Source organism: Oncorhynchus mykiss, chromosome 17 (genome assembly GCF_013265735.2).
Source record: "Oncorhynchus mykiss isolate Arlee chromosome 17, USDA_OmykA_1.1, whole genome shotgun sequence".
Lineage (NCBI taxonomy): Eukaryota > Metazoa > Chordata > Actinopteri > Salmoniformes > Salmonidae > Oncorhynchus > Oncorhynchus mykiss.
Genome location: NC_048581.1, coordinates 80,401,562 through 80,424,016, shown reverse-complemented (window position 1 = coordinate 80,424,016; position 22,455 = coordinate 80,401,562). Strand labels below are relative to the sequence as shown.

The following is a 22,455-nucleotide window of genomic DNA, read 5'->3' as shown; positions in this document are numbered from 1 at the left end:
GACACATCAGCAATGCGTTTGGCTGTTCGCAAAGTGAGTTTGTACTAAGGCAGAGAAAAAAAAAATCGCCCAACGTGGGGCTCGAACCCACGACCCTGAGATTAAGAGTCTCATGCTCTACCGACTGAGCTAGCTAGGTACCTCACCAGTAATTTTGACTTGGTCTGAATATCGTACAGCTCCGTTTGTGCAAAATATGGTGATTAGTGAAGGTGTTGTTGATGGATCCTGTGGTGCAATCTGTTAGCGTGTTGTACTTATACAGCAGTAAACAGCAATTAGATGACAAGGTTGTGCGTTCAAGATCCACCAGGAGCAAGTATTCCTCTTGAACCCTCTCCCTGTCTATTTCTTGTCCAGAAAAGGAGCATTTTAATTCAATACACTTAGGAGGACGTTTCATAATTAATTGGTATGTTATTGAGATAACAGGTCAGAGTGCAGCCACTACTCCTATTCAAACCCATAGTCTCCTGTTTCACTAGCTAAGCCTGACACATCAGCAGTGCAGGGTGGCAAGCCTGCCCTATAGAGCATGCGGATAGCCGTTTGCAAAGTGAGTTGGTGCTTCGGTGGAGAAAACCATCACCTACCATGGAGCTCGAACACACTACCCTGAGACTACCCTGAGATTAATAGCCTCATGCTCTACCGACTGAGATCGCCAGGAACCTCAATCAACACCTTGACTTGACCGAGAATTGTACAGATCTGTTAGTACAAAATATGGTGATCAGCGACATCCTGTTCTAAGGTACCTGTGGCCAATTGGTTAGCACGCAGTTGAGCTGAGGTTGTGAGTTCAAGCTTCTCCAGGAGTTTTTTTTTTTTTCTTGTCCAGATAAGGAGCATTTTTCACTCCATTTAGGAGGACGTTTCACAAGTAATAGGTATGTGATTGAGACAACAGGTCCGAGTGCAGGAACCGCTTGCATTCAAACACATTTTCTCCTGTATAACCAGCTAAGTCTGACACGTCAGCAATGCCAGGTGGCAAGCCTGCTCGAAAGACCAAGCAGATGGCTGTTTGCAAAGTGAGTTGGTGCTTCGGCCGCGCGAAACGCATCACCCAACATGGGGCTCGAACTCACAACTTTGAGATTAAGAGTATCATGCACTACCTACTAGATCATTCCTGATGTTGATTTGGGCCTAATATCGTGCAGCTCTGTTTGAGCAAAATATGGCCGTTAGCTATAGTACATTCAGCGGATCATGTGGGGAAATTGGGAAGTGGTTGGTACTGATACAGCAGTATACAGCAAAGCGATGCTGAGGTTGTGAGTTCAAACCTCACCAGGAGCAAGTGCTTTTCTTGAACCCTCTGCCTGTCTATTTCTTGTGCAGAAAAGGAGCATTTTTTGCTCCATTTAGGAGGACATTTCACAAGTAATAGCTTTGTCATTGAAATAGGGAACATTTTTCTAAAATGGATGAAATAAAACATTTTCTTCATCAATCTTCACACAATACCCCATAATGACAAAGTGAAAACTAATTTATAAAAGATGTAAAAAAAGAAATACCTTATTTACACAAGTATTCAGACCCTTTGCAATGAGACAAGAAATTGGGCTCAGATGCATCCTGTTTACATTGATCATCCTTAAGATGTTTCTACAACTTGATTGGAGTCATCTGTGGTAAATTCAATTGATTGGACATTATTTGGAAAGGCACACACTTGTTTATATAAGGTCCCACATTTGACAGTGCATGTCAGAGCAAAAATTAAGCCATGAGGTAGAAGGAATTGCCCGTAGAGCTCCGAGACAGGATTGTATGGAGGCACAGATCTGGGGAGCGGTACCAAACATTTCTGCAGCTTTCAAGGTCCCCAAGAACACAGTGGCCTCCATCATTCTTAAATGGAAGAAGTTTGGAACCAAGACTCTTCCTAGAGCTGGCCACCCGGCCAAACTAAGCAATCAGGGGGAGAAGGGCCTTGTTCAGGGAGGTGACCAAGAACCTGATAGTCACACTTACAGAGCTCCAGAGTTCATGTGTGGAGATGGGAGAACATTCCAGAAGGACAAACATCTCTGCAGCACTCCACCAAATCAGGCCTTGACGGTAGAGTGGCCAGACGGAAGCCACTGCTCAGTAAAAGGGACATGACAGCCCGCTTGGAGTTTGACAAAAGGCACCTAAAGACTCTCAGACCACGAGAAACAAGATTCTCTGGTCTGATGAAACCAATAATGAGCTCTATGGCTTGAATGCCAAGCGTCACTTCTGTAGGAAACCTGGCACCATCCCTACTGTGAAGCATGGTGGTGGCAGCATCATGCTGTGGGAATGTTTTTCAGCAGCAGGGACTCAGAGACTAGTCAGGATTGAGGGGAAGATGAACGGAGCAAATTATAGAGAGATCCTTGATGAAAACCTGCTCCAGAGCACTCAGGACCTCAGACTGGGGCTAGGTTTCATCTTCCAACAGGACAACGACCCTAAGCACACAGCCAAGACAATGCAGGAGTGGCTTCGGGACAAGCCTCTGAATGTCCTTGAGTGACCCAGACAGAGCCCAGACTTGAACCCGATCGAACATCTCTGGAGAGACCTGAAAATAGCTGTGCAGCGACACTCCCCATCCAACCTGACAGAGATTGAGAATATCTGCAGAGAAAAATGGGAGAAATGCCCCAAATACAGGTGTGCCAAGCTTGTAGTGTCATACCCAAGAAGATTCAAGGCTGTAATCGCTGCCAAAGGTGCTTCAACAAAGTACTGAGTTCAACAAAGAGTCTGAATACTTATGTAAATGTGATATTTCTGTTTAATGAATTTATTATTCCTAAAAAAATGTTTTGCTTTGTCATTATGGGATATTGTGTGCAGATTGATGAGGAAAAAAGACAAATGAATAAATTTTAGAATAATGCTGTAACATAACAAAATGTGGATAAAGTCAAGGGGTCTGAATACTTTCCGAATGCACTGTAAGTGCCCTGATACAACATGTAAAGGTCTTTGAACAATGACATGTTTACTATTGATGTAGTTGTTTTGGTATGCAGGGTTTTCTGAACATGCTTGTTAGAGTGGGGAGTGGGAGGTGGGCCACCTACACTCTTAAAAAAGGGTTCCAAAAGGGTTCTTTGTTTTCCCTCATAGGATAACCCTTTTTGGTTCCAGGTATGACTCTTTTGGGTTCCATGTAGAACCCTCTTATGTAAAATATTCTACAAGGAACGCAAAATGGTTCTACTTGGAACCAAAAGGTTTTTTTCAAAGGGTTCTCTTACAGGGACAGCCGAATAACCCTTTCGGGTTCTAGATGGTACCTGTTTTTCTAAGAGAAACCATTAAGAGAGTCCTCTGCTTTGACTTGAGATCTTATTCTTACATTCAATTTGACCCAGATGGTCAGGGTTATCATAGTTATGCTATACGTGATAGAACAACTAGAATGAACTCTATTGAGAAGATACCGAGTATACTAATGATATCCTGCCTGCCTGTGTCAACTCTGAACAAAAGATGACACAGCATGTACTTTATCAAAGGGAGCTGGGTTTATTGAAACTCTGATAAATTCACCTGTCATGCATTGAATGCTTCTCCTTCAGAAGATAATGTTGTAATTATAGTGGTACATCTGTTTGAATAGCTAAGGGGATGGTGATCTCTATAATTGCATGTTGAGTATGAGCTGTCATTGATAACTATCTTCGGGATTGCATTTTGAGGGCCACTGCTTTTTGGGGGTTAAATTAAAGAGATTTAGGACAGTTCCTTATTATTGTCACGCCCTGACCTTAGAGATTCTTTTTATGTCTCTATTTTGGTTTGGTCAGGGCGTGAGTTGGGGTGGGCATTCTATGTTTCGTGTTTCTATGATTTTCTATTTCTATGTTTTGACCGGGTATGGTTCTCAATCAGGGATAGCTGTCTATCGTTGTCTCTGATTGGGAAACATACTTAGGTACCCTTTTCCTACCTGTGTTTGTGGGAAGTTAACTTTGTTTGATGGCACATAGCCTGAAGCTTCACGGTTTGTTTTGGTTATTGTTTTGTCGGTGTCATTTTGAGTTAATAAAGAGAAAATGTACGCTCACCACACTGCACCTTGGTCCAGTTCCTTCAACAACCTTGACAATTATCAGGGGAAAGACAGATCGTACCTGAAGTTTTTTACAATTGCACAACAACAGAGAGGTGACTCACTTAAAATGAAAACAGACTCCACAATAGGTTGGGAGACTATCTATGGTCCATAGCTGACATAAGGGAATTGGTGTTAGTACTGTCATACATTGAAGTAAAATGAAACAGTCTCTTGTAGGTGTTGGACTTTAGGAAGGAGAGGTGGGTTGTTGTATCTGCAGCAGGAAACATTCAGCGAATTCTAAATATTGCTATGCTTCATCATTTACAGTAACTACCACAAATAGGGACACTTGTAGCAAGTCCACTCATCTTGTCCCAGAACTTATTGAGTGGGTACTGTTGTGGTGGGACAAGGAGGGAGGTGTAAATGAGGATGGTGAAAGAATGTGCAACAAAACAATGCCACTCCCGGTCGTTTCTGCGGTAACACAACAGTCAGAGGGGGTTAGGTGAGGCTGGGAGTCAGAGGACGGAGAGAGTAGGAGGCACCTGGTGATGGGCGGGGAGCAGGTCGAGGGTGCTCCGCCACTCTCTCCTGTCATCTCAACAGTGCTTCAGCAGGATGACTCATTTTGGGAGAGAGACACTCATTGTTATATAAGCTAATGCTCCAGATAGAGTCTGCCTTTCTGTCTGCCTTTCTGTCTGTCTGTCTGCCTGCCTGCCTGCCTGCCTGCCTGCCTGCCTGCCTGCCTGCCTGCCTGCCTGTCTGACATCAGCCTTGGCCCTCTCTCTCTATCTACCTCCACATAATTGCAGGGTGCTGTGAATGCTCGCATCCATTTTCCTGTCACACTTGGGGCCTGCTTTGACCCCCACTGACGAATCAACCACTTACATACAGAGGGGTCTCAGTGAAAATGGTCCTCGAAATAGGTCCACCGAATTCCAGAATGAGATTATGCAACAGCTTTTTGTTAGACATATATTTAATCCACTTAGTTATTATGCTATTTTGTTACTGTGGCTCAGTAATTTCGTAAAACAGTATGTCAGCTTGTGTTGTGTTGTAAAGTGTATTGTAGTATCAGTAGTATTATTACTGCCCAATGTTTTCCATAGAAAGAAAGAAAGTTATTCGTTTCTGGCCATTTTGAGCCTGTAATCACACCTACAAATGCTGATGCTCCAGATACTCAACTAGTCTAAAGAAGGACAGTTTTATTGCTTCTTTAATCAGGATAACAGTTTTCAGCTGTGCTAACATAACTGCAAAAGGGTTTTCTAATGATAAATTAGCCTTTTAAAATTATGAACTTGAATTAGCTAACACAACGTGCCATTGGAAAACAGTAGTGATGGTTGCTGACAATGGGCCTCTGTACGCCTATGTAGATATTCCATTAATAAAAATCAGCCGTTTCCAGTTACAATAGTCATTTACAACATTAAACATGTCTACACTGTATTTCTGATCAATTTGATGTTATTTTAAAAATGGACAAAAATAAGTGCTTTTCTTTCCAGAACAAGGACATTTCTAAGTGACCCCAAACTGTTGAACGGTAGTGTATAATGTAGCTGTCGTCAAAGGAACAATGAAAGTTCCCTATTGGTCCCAGTCTAACTGGCCTCGGATGAAGTACAATTTGCACTACATCATTCAGCATTATTCATTTATTTACTATGCAAAGAGAATTGATGAGTGTGAGTTTTGACAGATGAACTCAGGGAAGTCAGAAAGAAGTTTAAAATAGAATCCTTGAGGAAAAGGGTACGTTGATGGAAGCTAATATTCCCCACATCATTTATATGTTGTCATATACAGTGCAAACCCCTTGACTTTCCACATTTTGTTACATTACAGGCTTATTCTAAATTTTAAAAATCCCTCATCAATCTATAAACAATACCCCAAAATGACAAAGCAAAAACAGTTTTTTATTTATTTTAGCTAAGTTATTCAAAATAAAAAGTTGAAATATCACATTTACATAAGTATTCAGATCCTTTACTCAGTACTTTGTTGAAGCACCTTCGGCAGCGATTACAGCCTTGAGTCTTCTTAAGCATGTGTATGTGACAAATACAATTTGAGTTGATGACCTCCCTGACAAAGGCCCTTCTCTCCCGATTGCTTAATTTGGTCGGGAGGCCAGCTCTAGAAAGAGTCTTGGTGGTTCCAAAGTCCTTCCATTTAAGAATGGAGGAGGTCACTGTGTTCCTGGGGACCTTCAATGCTGCAGAAATGTTTTGGTGTTCTTCCCCAGGTATGTGCCTTGAACACAATCCTGTCTCGGAGGTCTCCGGACAATTCCTTCGACATCATGGCTTGTACTGTCAACTGTGGGACCTTATATAGACAGGTGTGTGACTTTCCAAATCATGTCCAATCAATTGAATTTACCACAGGTGGACTCCAATCAAGTTGTAGAAAGGATGATCAATGGAAACAGGATTTACCTGAGCTCAATTTCGAGTCTCATAGCAAAGGGCCTGAATACTTACGTAAATAAGGTATTTCTGTTTTTTGTGTTTTATAAATTTGCTAAAATTTATAAAAACCTGTTTTCACTTTGTTATTATGGGGTATTGTGTGTAGATTAAGGAGGAAAAATATTTATTTAATCCATTTTAGAATAAGGTCGTAACGTAACAAAATGTGGAAAAAGTAAAGGAGTCTGAATACTTTACAAATGCACTGCATATACAGGTGAAGTCGGAAGTTTACATACACTTAGGTTGGAGTCATTAAAACGTGTTTTTCAACCACTCCACAAATTTGTTGTTAACAAACTACAGTTCTGGCAAGTCGGTTAGGACATCTACATTGTGCATGACGCAAGTCATTTTTCCAACAATTGTTTACAGGCAGATTATTTCACTTATAATTCACTGTATCACAATTCCAATGGGTCAGAAGTTTACATACACTAAGTTGACTGTGCCTTTAAACAGCTTGGAAAATTCCAGAAAATTCTGTCATCAAATCAAATTGATTTATAAAGCCCTTCTTACATCAGCTGATATCTCAAAGTGCTGTACAGAAACCCAGCCTAAAACCCCAAACAGCAAGCAATGCAGGTGTAGAAGCACGGTGGCTAGGAAAAACTCCCTAGAAAGGCCAGAACATAGGAATAAACCTAGAGAGGAACCAGGCTATGAGGGGTGGCCAGTCCTCTTCTGGCTGTGCCGCGTGGAGATCATAACAGAACATGGCCAAGATGTTCAAATGTTCATAGATGATCAGCATGGATAATAATAATCACAGTGGATGTCAGGGTGCAACAGGCCAGCACCTCAGGATTAAATGTCAGTTGGCTTTTCATAGCCAATCATTCAGAGTATCCTGCTGTCTCTAGAGAGTTGAAAACAGCAGGTCAGGGTTCCATAGCCGCAGGCAGAACAGTTGAAACTGGAGCAGCAGCACGGACAGGTGGACTGGGGAAAGCAAGGAGTCATCAGGCCAGGTAGTCCGGAGGCATGGTCCTAGGACACAGGTCCTCCAAGAGAGAGAAAGAAAGAGAGAAAAAGAGAGATAATTAGAGAGAGCATACTTAAAATTCACACAGGACACCGAATAAGACAGGAGAAATACTCCAGATATAACAGACTGACCCTAGCCCCCCGACACATTTAAAAAATAAAAATAAAAAAACTTTATTTAACTAGGCAAGTCAGTTAAGAACAAATTCTTATTTTCAATGACAGCCTAGGAACAGTGGGTTAACTGCCTGTTCAGGAGCAGATCAACAGATTTTTACCTTGTCAGCTTGGGGATTTGAACTTGCAACCTTTCAGTTACTAGTCTAACCATTAGGCTACCCTGCTGCCCCATAAAATACTGCAGCATAAATACTGGAGGCTGAGACAGGATGGGTCAGGAGACACTGTGGTCCCATCCGACGATACCCCCAGACAGGGCCAAACTGGCATGGCTTTAGAAGCTTCTGATTGACATAATTCACATAATTTGAGTCAATTGGATGTGCACCTGTGGATGTATTTCAAGGCCTACCTTCAAACTCAGTGCCTCTTTGCTTGACATCATGGGAAAATCAAAAGACATCAGCCAAGACCTCCGAAAAAAAATTGTGGACCTCCACAAGTCTGGTTCATCCTTGGAAGCAGTTTCCAAACGCCTGAAGGTACCACGTTCATCTGTACAAACAATAGTACGTGCAAGTATATACACCATGGGACCACGCAGCTGTCATACTGCTCAGGAAGGAGACGCGTTCTGTCTCCAAGAGATGAACGTACCTTGGTGCTAAAAGTGCAAATCAATCCCAGAACAACAGCAAAGGACCTTGTGAAGATGCTGGAGGAAACAGATACAAAAGTATATCAAACGAGTCCTATAGTGACATAGTCTGAAAGGCCTCTCAGCAAGGAAGAAGCCACTGCTCCAAAACCACCATAAAAAAGCCAGAATACGGTTTGCAACTGCACATAGGGACAAAGATTGTAATTTTTGGAGAAATGTCCTCTGGTCTGATGAAACAAAAATAGAACTGTTTGGCCATAATGACCGTCGTTATGTTTGGAGGAAAAAGGGGGAGGCTTGCAAGCCGAAGAACACCATCTCAACCGTGAAGCACGGGGGTGGCAGCATCATGTTGTGGGGGCGCTTTGCTGCAGGAGGGACTGGTGCACTTCACAAAATAGATGGCATCATGAGGAAAGAAAATTATGTGGATATATTGAAGCAACATCTCAAGACAACAGTCAGGAAGTTAGATCTTGGTCGCAAATGGGTCTTCCAAATGGACAATGACCCCAAGCATACTTCCAAAGTTGTGGCAAAATGGCTTAAAGACAACAAAGTCAAGGTATTGGAGTGGCCATCACAAAGCCCTGACCTCAATGCTATAGAATATTTGTGGGCAGAACTGAAGGAAGCGTGTGCGAGCAAGGAGGCCTACAAATCTGACTCAGTTACACCAGCTCTGTCAGGAGGAGTGTGCCAAAATTCACCTAACTTATTGTGGGAAGCTTGTGGAAGGCTACCCAAAACATTTGACCCGAGTTAAACAATTTAAAAGGCAATGCTACCAAATACTAATTGAGTTTATGTAAACTTCTGACCCACTGGGAATGTGATGAAAGAAATAAAGCTGAAATAAATCATTTTCCCTACTATTATTCTGACATTTCACATTCTTAAAATAAAGTGGTAATCCTAACTGACCTAAGACAGGGAATATTTACTAGGATTTAATGTCAGGAATTGTGAAAAACTGAGTTTAAATGTAGTTGGCTAAGGTGTATGTAAACTTCCGACTTCAACGGTAGGTTATGTAAATCACCTTGTCAGCGAGCTAGCTATGCTGTTGAAACAATCTAACTACCGTAGTCTTTACCTGTGATTGGAGTTTGTTCTGCTGCTGACATGTGCCTCTTATTTCTACTAACAAACAGTTGAATTGAAGCCTTCCCTGTTCCTGACCATGAGATGACACATGCAACTCAAAAGGGAGCCACTTCTACACTACCATTCGGTTTGGCTTCTGCCTGCAGGAGGAAGGCAGTGCTGCAGGAGGAATGCAGTGCGTGCTCAGGTGGGAGCAGGGGAGGGGTAATTTTCCAAGATACTAAATATTGATATTTATTTGATGGCCAATTCATTTAAATAAAGCGGCAGAAAATAGACTAAAGTCTAATAAAAATGTCATAATTAAAAAACGCCACCGATCTAAAAGGGCACTTTTCTCATAGGAGGGCAGACGGCCAGGTGCTCAGGCACCTCTAGACCTCTACCTGTGCACATGCCAGGTATGGAAGTACCAAGAGGGTTAGAGGAGAAAATAACAAGATAGTGAAAAAGGTAGAGTGAAAGACAGATTCAATGCATATTATAACATTACCTGGCCTACTGACATCAAATTGACATTTAAACCTGCATGTAGATATGATAGATGTTACATACAGTACAATGCATCACGGCTTGTTCTTGTTCTTATGGCATCTCTTTGTTGTTGCCTACCTTATGGAGCACCCACGCCTCCTCTGCAACATAAGAGCGCCCTGGTAGGGACAGGCAAGCATCTGATTCAGACAGACACATTGGCCCAAGGGTCCTCTCACACAGCAGACTGTATCATCCTGATGCTGCACAACACTGAAGATTTTATTTATTTATTTATTTATTTTACCTTTATTTAACCAGGTAGGCAAGTTGAGAACAAGTTCTCATTTACAATTGCGACCTGGCCAAGATAAAGCAAAGCAGTTCGACAGATACAACGACACAGAGTTACACATGGAGTAAAACACACATACAGTCAATAATACAGTATAAACAAGTCTATATACAATGTGAGCAAATGAGGTGAGAAGGGAGGTAAAGGCAAAAAAGGCCATGGTGGCAAGGTAAATACAATATAGCAAGTAAAACACTGGAATGGTAGTTTTGAAATGGAAGAATGTGCAAAGTAGAAATAAATGAATCCAGTGGGTTCGAAGATCACATAAACCACACGAGATGATCATTACCAGTTCGGGTGACCACATTTAAAGTAATCAGCAGGTTGATCTTGTGGGACAGGTGCCTCCCACACACACACAAATCCCCCTTATGGTGTTGTGCAAATTTTTTATGCGCCAGAGAGCAATTCCTCAGAGTTTGTACCGACAGATGTAGCCTATTGAATATCATTATAGAATTTGCTTAAAATGCATCCTCCAATTACAAAGTCTACCTATACCCACATATATTGTCTCAAGAAAATGTAATGTTCATTTCAGCCAACTCCAACGTCGTTTTAGAGAATTTGGCAGTACGTCCAACTGGCCTCACAACCGCAGACCACGCATAACCACGCCAGCCCAAAACCTCCACATCCTACTTCTTCACAGGAGGGCTCATCTGAGACCAGTCAACCGGACAGTTGATGAAACTGAAGAGTATTTCTGCCTGTCATAAAGCCCTTTTGTGGGGAAAACTTCAAAGCACATTCTGTCTAGTGGTGCACACTTGAGTTTTGGCCACATGGGATTTTATTTTTTACTATTCAGCTAACAATCCTAAAATTTGTTTCTGTCAGGGGCACAACTTTGGTTTTAGAAGCGATAAACATTCCAAACAGCCTACACGACCGCTAGGAGGCGTCTGCATGGTCCTAAAGCACACCATTGCCTCGTTTTGAATCACATTCCAATGGTTAAAACTATGGGGGACAAAAATGCAATTTCAGAATGTGGGGGGGACATGTCCCCCGTTCCCAGTGAAAGTTTCACCCCTGTTTTCTGTTATGTAGAAAATACTAATGAATCATTATGTGATCTTCCAAGACATTGATTCAGCATTGAACTAACTTTACTCAAGGAGCACCATTTTGAGCTCTGGCAGCACTACACCCCTGTGCCCCTACTCGGCCTTGTCTCAGGATGGTAAGTTGGTGGTTGAAGATATCCCTCTAGTGGTGTGGGGGCTGTGCTTTGGCAAAGTGGGTGGGGTTATATCCTTCCTGTTTGGCCCTGTCCGGGGGTATCATCGGATGGGGTCACAGTGTCTCCTGAACCCTCCTGTCTCAGCCTCCAGTATTTATGCTGCAGTAGTTTATGTGTCGGGGGGCTAGGGTCAGTTTGTTATATCTGGAGTACTTCTCCTGTCTTATCCGGTGTCCTGGGTGAATTTAAGTATGCTCTCTCTAATTCTCTCTTTCTTTCTCTCTCTCGGAGCACCTGAGCCTTAGGACCATGCCTCCAGGAGTACCTGGCATGATGACTCCTTGCTGTCCTCAGTCCACCTGGCCGTGCTGCTGCTCCAGTTTCAACTGTTCTGCCTGTGATTATTATTATTTGACCATGCTGGTCATTTATGAACATTTGAACATCTTGGCCATGTTCTGTGATAATCTCCACCCGGCACAGCCAGAAGAGGACTGGCCACCCCTCATAGCCTGGTTCCTCTCTAGGTTTCTTCCTAGGTTTTGTCGTTTCTAGGGAGTTTTTCCTAGCCACCGTGCTTCTACACCTGCATTGCTAGCTGTTTGGGGTTTTAGGCTGGGTTTCTGTACAGCACTTTGAGATATCAGCTGATGTACGAAGGGCTATATAAATACATTTGATTTGATTTGACCCCTGCAGTCCGCTGCACAGAATGAGCAATTCAAGTCTACTCTTTTGCCTCGCGCAAAATTTGGTGATGCAGAAACGAGACCATGTGTGGCTGTATAATTTCAATCTGGGAATATTTGGCCAAGGAAACATTTCTGGTTGTTCTCAGGGAATGTAAAACATTTAGGAAGCGAGACTTAAAACGGGATTGAGTGAAGAAGCAGCAAATATGTTGAATGAGAAACTAATGAGCATGAGAGAGTACCTTATATTTTTCAGTCTAATATGGCTATTTACTTACTTTTGTAGCTCTTCATCAGAAGCACGCTTTTTGTAAGTAGTTAGGCCTAACTGTCCTTCACAAATTTAGCAGGAATTTTCCCCGAAAGGATTGGCGAAATATGATTGGGTGAAGATAGGCCTATGTCTATGACATCGCCCACTCTTGTTTTGCACTGTGCATAATATCAGAACTCAGATCTTCAACATCAACAGTATGCTTAGGCTACCACATCCTTAATCCTTATGATAAACAGGCCTATATTTTCATAAACGTGAAGTGACTGCAAGAGAGGTTGGAATGTCTGACTGAAATACAGGATGTTGACAAATCTACCTTATATCTATATAAATTAGTGGTGTTTCAATTTGTTGATAAAATGCTGGACATGATTGTTTGGTTGCCGGTCAAAGGGCCAAAATGCAGGACTGTCTAGCACAATCCGGGACATGTGGTCACCCTATTACCAGTCATGTTGAACAGTTCCACACTGCATGTGGAAAGCAGCAGTCTTTAAATCTGGATTGCTAAACTCATCTATTTGCACCAACAAATAGATATATTTTGCTGTTGATGGGAGAAAGTATGATAAATGATTTTCTCAATATGCTCATACAATTTTTTTTTTTTATATATAAATGTGGTTAACATCAATGCAATGAGTGGTTGATTTAATTTTGCCCGTCCCCCACTCGCACGTATATGCACACGCACACCACGCCTTCCTTGCCTGCACGTTGGTTAGTAGAGTAGGCTGCCTACCACCGATGTTCATGTTCTCGCCGTGCTGCTCTCGTATAGAAGCAGTTGATGAAGCGGATGAGCCAGGATCTACCTTTTTTATTTAACAGGGAATGAAAGTATACACTGCTAACTAACGCACGAAAACCTAGCGCTCATCAAGTTCTTTCTACCACAAAGCACACGTAAAGAAAGAAAATAACTGAGAAAGCGGACACAATTTTGACAAGAGTAATTTCAGGTGAGTGAGCAGCGCGCACATTGGACATGTTATAATGTTAACTACGATATCTCAAGCATTTTCTGAATAAAAAACCTAGACATTTTTTTGGTGTCATTTTGTTGGGTTTCACTACAATTTGAATGGCTTTCTTGATGGACATTCTTCACTGCATGTTGCAGGTTTCAAAAAGAAGGTTAATTTGAGTTACAAGAATGGCGAATTTCAAAAAGCAGTTTAACAATTCCATTTAATGTGAACACATGAAAGTTAACCGTTTTATAATTGTCTGAGACGTTTGAAAGGATTATAGAATTTGAAAAAAAATACAGGAATCGGATGAAAATAGATATATTTTCATTAGAATATCGTTAGATTTGATTGCGTATCAAACAACTAATTAATAACTACATTCAAGCCAAAACCATTAATAATGCATGACTATTGGAAATGACACTGGTCACGTCATATTATGACACTGGTGACGTCATATTATGACCATGTGTACTTTTCCTTTCCCCAGTCAAAGTTTAAGGCACAGCATCTAATGCTGCAGCATCTCCCTCAACTCTGCAGGTTATAACAGTCTCCCTGTGTCCCTGTCACTTTATCCAGCAGATTAACATATCATATAACACCCTTCTCACTTATCATCAGAGTGATTCCTCCTCATTCTTGATTCCACATGTAGACTTGCTGCTAATCAGGTTGCACCCCTCCACTTGTTGTTCAGATAATGTCATTGTTACCCTCTCAAGTGATTTTACTGTCTAAAAGGAGTCAGATTACTTCTGATAAAGCAGTACCGCACTGTTGGGTATCAGACGGCACCCTCCGACCCAAAGAGCATGTCCTCACATGCTTGTGGATGTCAAGCCTACGCACGCTTGTGGATGTAACCCACTGTGCAAAAACTGCTTGAAAAAACATTGTTTCCACGTCATTTCAACAAAAAATCTATGATGACGTTAAATCAACTTGGCAAGCTAATTGGATTTGCAAAAAGTCATCAACATAAGTGTATTTCATATTTTTGTAACCCAACTTTTAATCTAAATCCAATGATAATGTTCATTTTTTTGTTAAGTTCACATTATTTAACAACTCATCCAAATGTAAATTAACACTTGACTTTGAACTGACCACTTCCAACACGAGTGTAATGAAACCGCCAAGGATAGTGAGTTCACCGCAGGGGTATTTGAACCCACAACCTTCTGTCCCGTAGCCCAGTGTGCCATCGACTGTGCCACAAGAACTTGCTTGTGTGGCCTGTTACTCAGTACTTTGTTGAAGCACCTTTAGTCAGCGATTACAGCCTCAAGTCTTGGGTATAACGCTACAAGCTTGGCACACTTGTAGTTGGAGAGTTTCTCCTATTCTTCTCTGCAGATCCGTCAGGATGGATGGGGAGCGTCGCTGCACAGCTATTTTCAGGTCTCTCCAGAGATGTTCGATCAGGTTCGAGCGCGGGCTCTGGCTGGGCCACTCAAGGACATTCAGAGACTTGTCCCAAAGCCACTACTGCATTGTCTCTGCTTAGGGTTGTTGTCCCGTTGTCCTCAGACTTTGCCACAGTCTGTGGTCCTGAGCTCTCTAGAGCAGGTTTGCATCAAGGATCTCTCTGTGCTTTACTCTGTTCATCTTTCCCTCGATCCTGACCTCCCAGTCCCTGCTGCTGGAAGACATCCCTACAGCATGATGCTGCCACCACCATGCTTCACCGTAGGGATGGTTCCAGGTTTCCTCCAGAAGTGACGCTTAGCATTCAGGTCAAAGAGTTCAATCTTGGTTTCATCAGACCAGAGAATCTTGTTTCAAGGGGTCTTAATACTTTCCGAATGCACTGTATATGCAGTCACAGAGCAGGAACTTTATGACGGTGATGGGTCAGTGGCTTGGATGGAGCCATTGCTTATCACTAACCCTGTTTAATAGAGTTTCTATTGTTAATATAGTTTTTAATAATAACCCTGTTAACAATAGTTTCTATTGTGCCAGGTGCATCTTTCCATACAGCTGTAAATGTAGGAGAATGGTATTTTTTATCCAGGTTTTCAGATCAGAATTTTTCTGGCCTGTCAGAAGAGTAGTACATTTGATTTGCATCATCTGCCTCTCCTCGGAGTCTTGATCTTTAGTCCTTAATGACGCAGATTATTTTCCTCAGCTTTAGGAAATGCACACTTGTACAGTGGTTGCTCCACAAAAGTATTTGCCATTATGCTGCAGGAGTTAGAGGTAATTTGTGGCTTAGTACGATACCCTGCGTCACCACTTAATTACTCTAGACCAGCGCAAGTGGGAGTTAGAGCACAGATTATGCTTTTGGGTCCTACTGTGTGTCTGACAATGAATGGGCAACATAAACCTAAATAGAAACGGATAATTGTGCATGACTTCAGTATTACTAAAACTGTTGTTACACTAAGGTTATTTTATTTTGTTAGGATTACTTTGCTCTTACTGTAGTACTGTAGCCCACTCCCGACCATTCACATTGTACAGTGCCGGAGTGGTGCAGAGGTCTAAGACTGTGTTGTTACAGATGCTTGTTCAATACCTGTGCCAGCCTCGACTGGGAGACCCATGAGATGACTGTAGGTTTTTGGTTTCTCTCCCTCTAAAAACAGAAATAAATCATTCTAAATAACAAACTGGCTTTATTTACAAATGAGTAACAATGTCTAACCCCATGTTCAAGAATGGCCTTTTTCTCACTCATTTTACATTATTTGTAAACAAAATAATCTCCAAAATGTTATTTTTTAAACAAAGCAATTATTATTATTAATTTAGAATTGTATAAAAGCCCCTTGGACAGTCACACAGATATATTATTAACCCTTTTATTATCAGGACAATATATATTGGTCTTGGCTCCAGAGTGGCGCACAATGGGGTTGTCTTGCAGTTCTCCAGCTGTATCTACTTCTCCAGCTGTATCCACTGAAAGCGCGCAAGGTTCAAGGCACGAGGGCAGGGGGCACGGGATGGGCCGCACAGAAGACGGACCTAGCCCATGAGGAAGGGAGGAAGAGAAAGTGGGGGGGACTGCCACCCCGCCACACTGGATTGCACAGAGCAACACTTTAAGGGGCATTGCACTAATAATGGTGCTGACTAAGGAAACGTTTCCTCTGTTCTTAGTGCCAGTCTGCACGTTCAAACTAAAACAATGTAACTAATAATGGCATCTTTATGCTTTTGTTGATAAAATAATGATAAAAATACTCTTTCAAAATGTTTATTTATTCCCATAGTTATAATTACTATCACTGAAATATTGGAAAAAAAGTTGTCTAATGAAGGTAAACTAATAGTTGCTTACTGGAAAATACTCTTTCAAACACACATGGTCAAGTTGTACAGCGACATTATGGCTATTAGCAGGTAGCTGGACAATAAACTTGCCTAGAAGGAGGGTAGGGGGAGAATTCTATCTTGAAATATATTTCTTAGTTAGGTTGGCTGTATCACAACCGGCCGTGATTGGTTGCAATTTCAGTTTAATCCACCAGAAAAGACAAAACAAATAATACAACAAAAAGTATTATTATTATGTATCACATCCAACTGTGAGTGGGAGTCCCATAGGGCAGAGCACAATTGGTCCAGCATTTCTCTCCCTCTAAGAACAGAAATAAATGTTTTGGCCTTTACAAATATTATTTTGGCCTTTATTCAGATTACAATCGCTCACTTTATTTTAAAAAACAACAACGAAATAACCTAAAATATTGCTATATATTGTCAAGTTGATGGCACTGTCACATAGCGGCACCTACATAAAGCTGAGTGACTCACTCATTCATGGCTTTGGATCAAAATAAATAAGTACCAACATTCTTTCTGATAGTCTTTAATAAAGAAATGTTTTGGTTATCCTGACCTGGACACCATGTGGGCTATTAGCAGGACAATATACCTTTACCAACACCTCTCTGTATTTTGATACTTTGTGGATGGGGGCTCCCCAGTGACGCAGCTGTCACTGCATCGCAATGCAAAATGCGTTGCAACAGATACCCGTTGTGGCCGCCACCGGGAAACCCATGAGGCGGCTTTTGGTTTTAATTTAGAATCCTCCAATATCCTCTATATGTAATTATTGGATGGAGAGTCACGTCATATTTTTCGATATACTGTAGGCCTACCGTAGATGACATGAGTCTCACTATTGTTGAATAATGTGCTGTTAAGTGGTGTGTACAGTGGGGCAAAAAAGTATTTAGTCAGCCACCAATTGTGCAAGTTCTCCCACTTAAAAAGTGGGTACACTTCAACTATGACAGACAAAATGAGTAGAAAACATCCAGAAAGTCACATTGGGGGATTTTTAATGAATTTATTTGCAAATTATGGTGGATAATGGTCAATAACAAAAGTTTATCTCAATACTTTGTCATTGCCAACAAAGGGTATATAACAGAGGTCAAACGTTTTCTGTAAGTCTTCACAAGGTTTTCACACACTGTTGCTGGTATTTTGGCCCATTCCTTCATGCAGATCTCCTCTAGAGCAGTGATGTTTTGGGGCTGTTGCTGGTCAACACGGACTTTCAACTCCCTCCAAAGATTTTCTATGGGGTTGAGATCTGGAGATTGGCTAGGCCACTCCAGTACCTTGAAATGCTTCTTACGAAGCCACTCCTTCGTTGCCTGGGCGGTGTGTTTGGGATCATTGTCATGCTGAAAGATCCAGCCACGTTTCATCTTCAATGCCCTTGCTGATGGAAGGAGGTTTTCACTCAAAATCTCACGATACATGGCCCCATTCATTCTTTCCTTTACACGGATCAGTCGTCCTGGTCCCTTTGCAGAAAAACAGCCCCAAAGCATGATGTTTCCACCCCCATGCTGGGTATAGGTATGGTGTTCTTTGGATGCAACTCAGCATTCTTTGTCCTCCAGACACGACGAGTTGAGTTTTTACCAAAAAGTTATATTTTGGTTTCATCTGACCATATGACATTCTCCCAATCTTCTTCTAGATCATCCAAATGCTCTCTAGCAAACTTCAGACGGGCCTGGACATGTACTGGCTTAAGCAGGGGGACACGTCTGGTACTGCAGGATTTGAGTCCCTGGCGGCGTAGTGTGTTACTGATGGTTGGCTTTGTTACTTTGGTCCCAGCTCTCTGCAGGTCATTCACTAGGTCCCCCCGTGTGGTTCTGGGATTTTTGCTCACCGTTCTTGTGATCATTTTGACCCCACGGGGTGAGATCTTGCATGGAGCCCCAGATCGAGGGAGATTATCAGTGGTCTTGTATGTCTTCCATTTTCTAATGATTGTTCCCACAGTTGATTTCTTCAAACCAAGCTGCTTACCTATTGCAGATTCAGTCTTCCCAGCCTGGTGCAGGTCTACAATTTTGTTTCTGGTGTCCTTTGACAGCTCTTTGTTCTTGGCCATAGTGAAGTTTGGAGTGTGACTGTTTGAGGTTGTGGACAGGTGTCTTTTATACTGATAACAAGTTCAAACAGGAGCCACTAATACAGGTAACGAGTGGAGGACAGAGGAGCCTCTTAAAGAAGAAGTTACAGGTCTGTGAGAGCCAGAAATCTTGCTTGTTTGTAGGTGACCAAATGCTTATTTTCCACCATAATTTTCAAATAAATTCAATAAAAATCCTACAATGTGATTTTCTGGATTTTTTTTTCTCATTTTGTCTGAAAAATTACAGTATCTTTTTAAGCAGGAGAACTTGCACAATTTGTGTCTGACTAAATACTTTTTTTGCCCCACTTTGTCTATTTATTTAAAGAGCATATTGAAGTTAGTAGCAATAGGATTTGAAGCAAAGCCTACAACTATTTTAGCACCGTTTTGTGCTGCTCTGAGACAAGCATGGGGACTCGTCTTGATAAATCAATGAGATTTTTATTTTCACCGAGTCTCCCTTTGGGTATTCATTAGACCTACAATTAGGTTGTAGAAATATTATGCTCTCAGGGTAACCTTTTATTTAACGGGGCAAGTCAGTTAAGAACAAATTCTTATTTACAAGGACTAGCTACTTCTTCCTCCCCATCAGGGAATTGAACCCCAGTCTCCCACGTGCCCGCATAACACAGGGATTCTTTAGCTAAATAGCTAAGTACTGTAGCCTTCTCCCGACCGCCAAGTTGTACAGCGCCATAATTTCCATTCCAACCTAACAGAAACCCAGAGGGTTTTTTGTTTTTCTTGGAATATAAACACAATAATATTAATCAAATTAATTAAACAAACATTTTTCAAATCAGTCCCATATACTATGTTCTTACAAAAAAGGTTTTAAATTCTCTTGTACAGCTACTATTGAAGGCTGTCAAATGCTTCTCAAAGATGCCCTCTGGTGGTCAAACTAGCACTAACTAGCATTAATTGTACCATGCAAGCTGTACAGCAGTATGCTGCAACTTTTAAAGGACGCACCACTGTGGTGTATTTGAGGTATAAAAAGGCGTCTAAAGTTTTTGTAATTTCCACTTAACTTCAGACTTGATTTGTCAGAACGGAAAATGTACCATTAATTATAATCCACATTTCCTGCGGCTGCAGGGTTATTTCCCTGCTGTGAGAAACTGGTCCAATTAAGATAGCGCATCTGTAAGTGTTTTGTGATGAAGATAATGTTTGAAAAACACTTCAATAGAGAGGCGGACACTGCCTTCTGTTCTGTCCCCTCTGTACATGTAGCATGCTTTGTGTTGGTTTCCATGACGGCTGCGTAGTGGTTGTGTTTTAATGTGTCCAGCCGACATTATGTAACATTCAAGCTTAATGTGTCAGACACGAGAAGGGAGAGAGGCTGTTGTTTTTCTTAATTAACATCGAATGTAAAGGCTATATTTCAGAACTACCAAAATCTCAAGTAGTAGTCTCTAGCAAACATAGGTGTGAATTACCGTTCTATGTAATCATTTTGAAACCCCACCCCACAACTATCCTATTAAAAGCAGTGTATATGTATTTAGCTTTTTTGGCACAGGTCTTTAGGAACTAGACTTCGCACGGTCCACGGATCGACTCCCGCATCAGCTGTTCTCGCTCTCTTGACATATGTCGGCTATATTTTCAACTAAGGTTGAGCAGTATTCAGATTTTCATACCTTCATACCGTTCCTTTACCAAACCAGGGTATACAGTATTACTGGCAGTGCCTCTGTACAGACTCAATCAGAGAATATGGAGAGAAGCAATCACTTTTTCCCTTTGCTAAATGGCTGTAAGGGAAATCACATCTCCCCAATGACACCACTGCCAAGGTCAGTTTGATCAATATTCCCATGGGTGACAATTAATGGCGTGGAAATCATAATGTAGCCTATTATTAAAGCATGTGTAGCCAAACACCAGCCTGGTTATGTATGAGGGTTGAAGGCCCTTGACTGCGCAACATGGCAACAGCTATTCACATTTTAATATTAAGTTAAATGAGATTTGTTACATTGGATTAAGTCGTGTGTGTGTGTGTGTGTGTGTGTGTGTGTGTGTGTGTGTGTGATATTTACTTAAAATATAATTAGGCTAACATAGTCAAATGTCTGTACTTTACTTGAGGGAAAATCCGGAAAACAAGGGATCAGCGTAAGGCAATTGGAGTAGAAATAATATCTTATAGAAGTTCTATTCACACAGGGGAGAGACCGGAGAGCACTGCAATACAATTTTGAGGAAAGAGGTCTTTAGCCAATCAAAGAACACAAACTTAAAGCCCTTTTTACCGGCAATAAAATGAGAGAAAATACTGATGTCTAAGTAAATCCTCACACCCTACTGAAAGTGTTGCAGAGATCTGAGTCAAGATGAGGGAATCTATACTGAACAAAAATATAAACACAACATATATAGTGTTGGTTCTATTGTTTCATGAGCTGAAATAAAATATCCCAGAGAATTTACATACTCACAAAAAGTGTATTTTTCTCAAATTTGGTGCACAAATTTGTTTACATCCCTGTTAGTGACCATTTCTCCTTTGCCAACATAACCCCTCCGCCTGATAGGTGTGACATATCAAGAAGCTGATTAAACAGTATGCTCACTATTGGGGCGGCAGGGTAGCCTAGTGGTTAGAGCGTTGGAGTAGTAACTGGAAGGTTGCAAGTTCAAACCCCCCGAGCTAACAAGGTACAAATCTGTTGTTCTGCCCCTGAACAGGCAGTTAACCCACTGTTCCTAGGCTGTCATTGAAAATAAGAATTTGCTCCTAGCCTTATTCTAAAATTGATTAAATAGTTTTTTTCCCTCAATCTACACACAATACTCCATAATGACAAAGCATATTTATTAAAAATATTAAATTGAAACATCACATTTTGCATAAGTATTCAGAACCTTTACTCAGTACTTTGTTGATGTGCCTTTGGCAGCGATTACAGCTTCTTGTGTATGATGATGCTACAAGCTTGGCACCTGTATTTAGTGAGTTTCTTACATTCTTTTCTGCAGACCCTCTCTGCACAGCTATTTTCAGGTCTCTCCGGAGAAGTTAGAGTGGGTTCAAGTCTGGGTTCTGGCTGGGCCACTCAAGGACATTGAGACTTGTCCCAAAGACACTGCTTTGTTGGCTTGGCTGTGTGTTTAGGGTCGTTGTCCTGTTGAAGGTGAACTTTCGCCCCCAGTCTGAGGTCCTGAACGCTCTGGAGCAGGTTTTCATCAAGGATCTCTTTGTACTTTGCTCTGTTCATCTTTCCCTCGATCTTGTCTAGTCTACCAGTCCCTGCCACTGAATAACATCCCCACAGCATGATGGTGCCACCACCATGCTTCACCTTAGGAATGGTGCCAGGGTTCCTCCAGATGTGACGTTTGGCATTCAGGCAAAGAGTTCAATCTTGGTTTCATCAGACCAGAGAATCTTGTTTCTCGTGGTCTGAGAGTCTTTAGGTGCCTTTTGTCAAACTCCAAGCGGGCTGTCATGTCCCTTTTACTGAGCAGTGGCTTCCGTCTGAAACTACCATAAAGGCCTGATTGGTGGAGTGCTTTAGAGATCATTGTCCCGCTGGAAGATTCTCCCATCTACACAGAGGAATTCTGGAGCTCTGTCAGCGTGACCATCAGGTTCTTGGTCACCTCCCTGACCAAGGCCCTTCTCCCCCGATTGCTCAG

At 41.7% G+C, this 22,455-nt stretch overlaps 1 protein-coding gene and 1 non-coding gene across 2 annotated transcripts in view; one reads left to right on the top strand and one right to left on the bottom strand.

Moving 5' to 3' along the window:
• Positions 1–66: 66 nt before the first annotated feature.
• Positions 67–139, bottom strand: trnak-cuu. Its single transcript has one exon. It is a non-coding gene; the product is annotated as a tRNA-Lys (tRNA).
• Positions 140–13,112: 12,973 nt separating this feature from the next.
• The window catches only part of LOC110494675 (caM kinase-like vesicle-associated protein), a 32,768-nt gene continuing 23,425 nt past the window's right edge, over positions 13,113–22,455 (top strand). The window contains exon 1 of the mRNA XM_021569955.2: positions 13,113–13,376. The gene's annotated coding sequence lies outside the window, so the exon portion shown is untranslated. The remainder of the gene's footprint in view (positions 13,377–22,455) is intronic.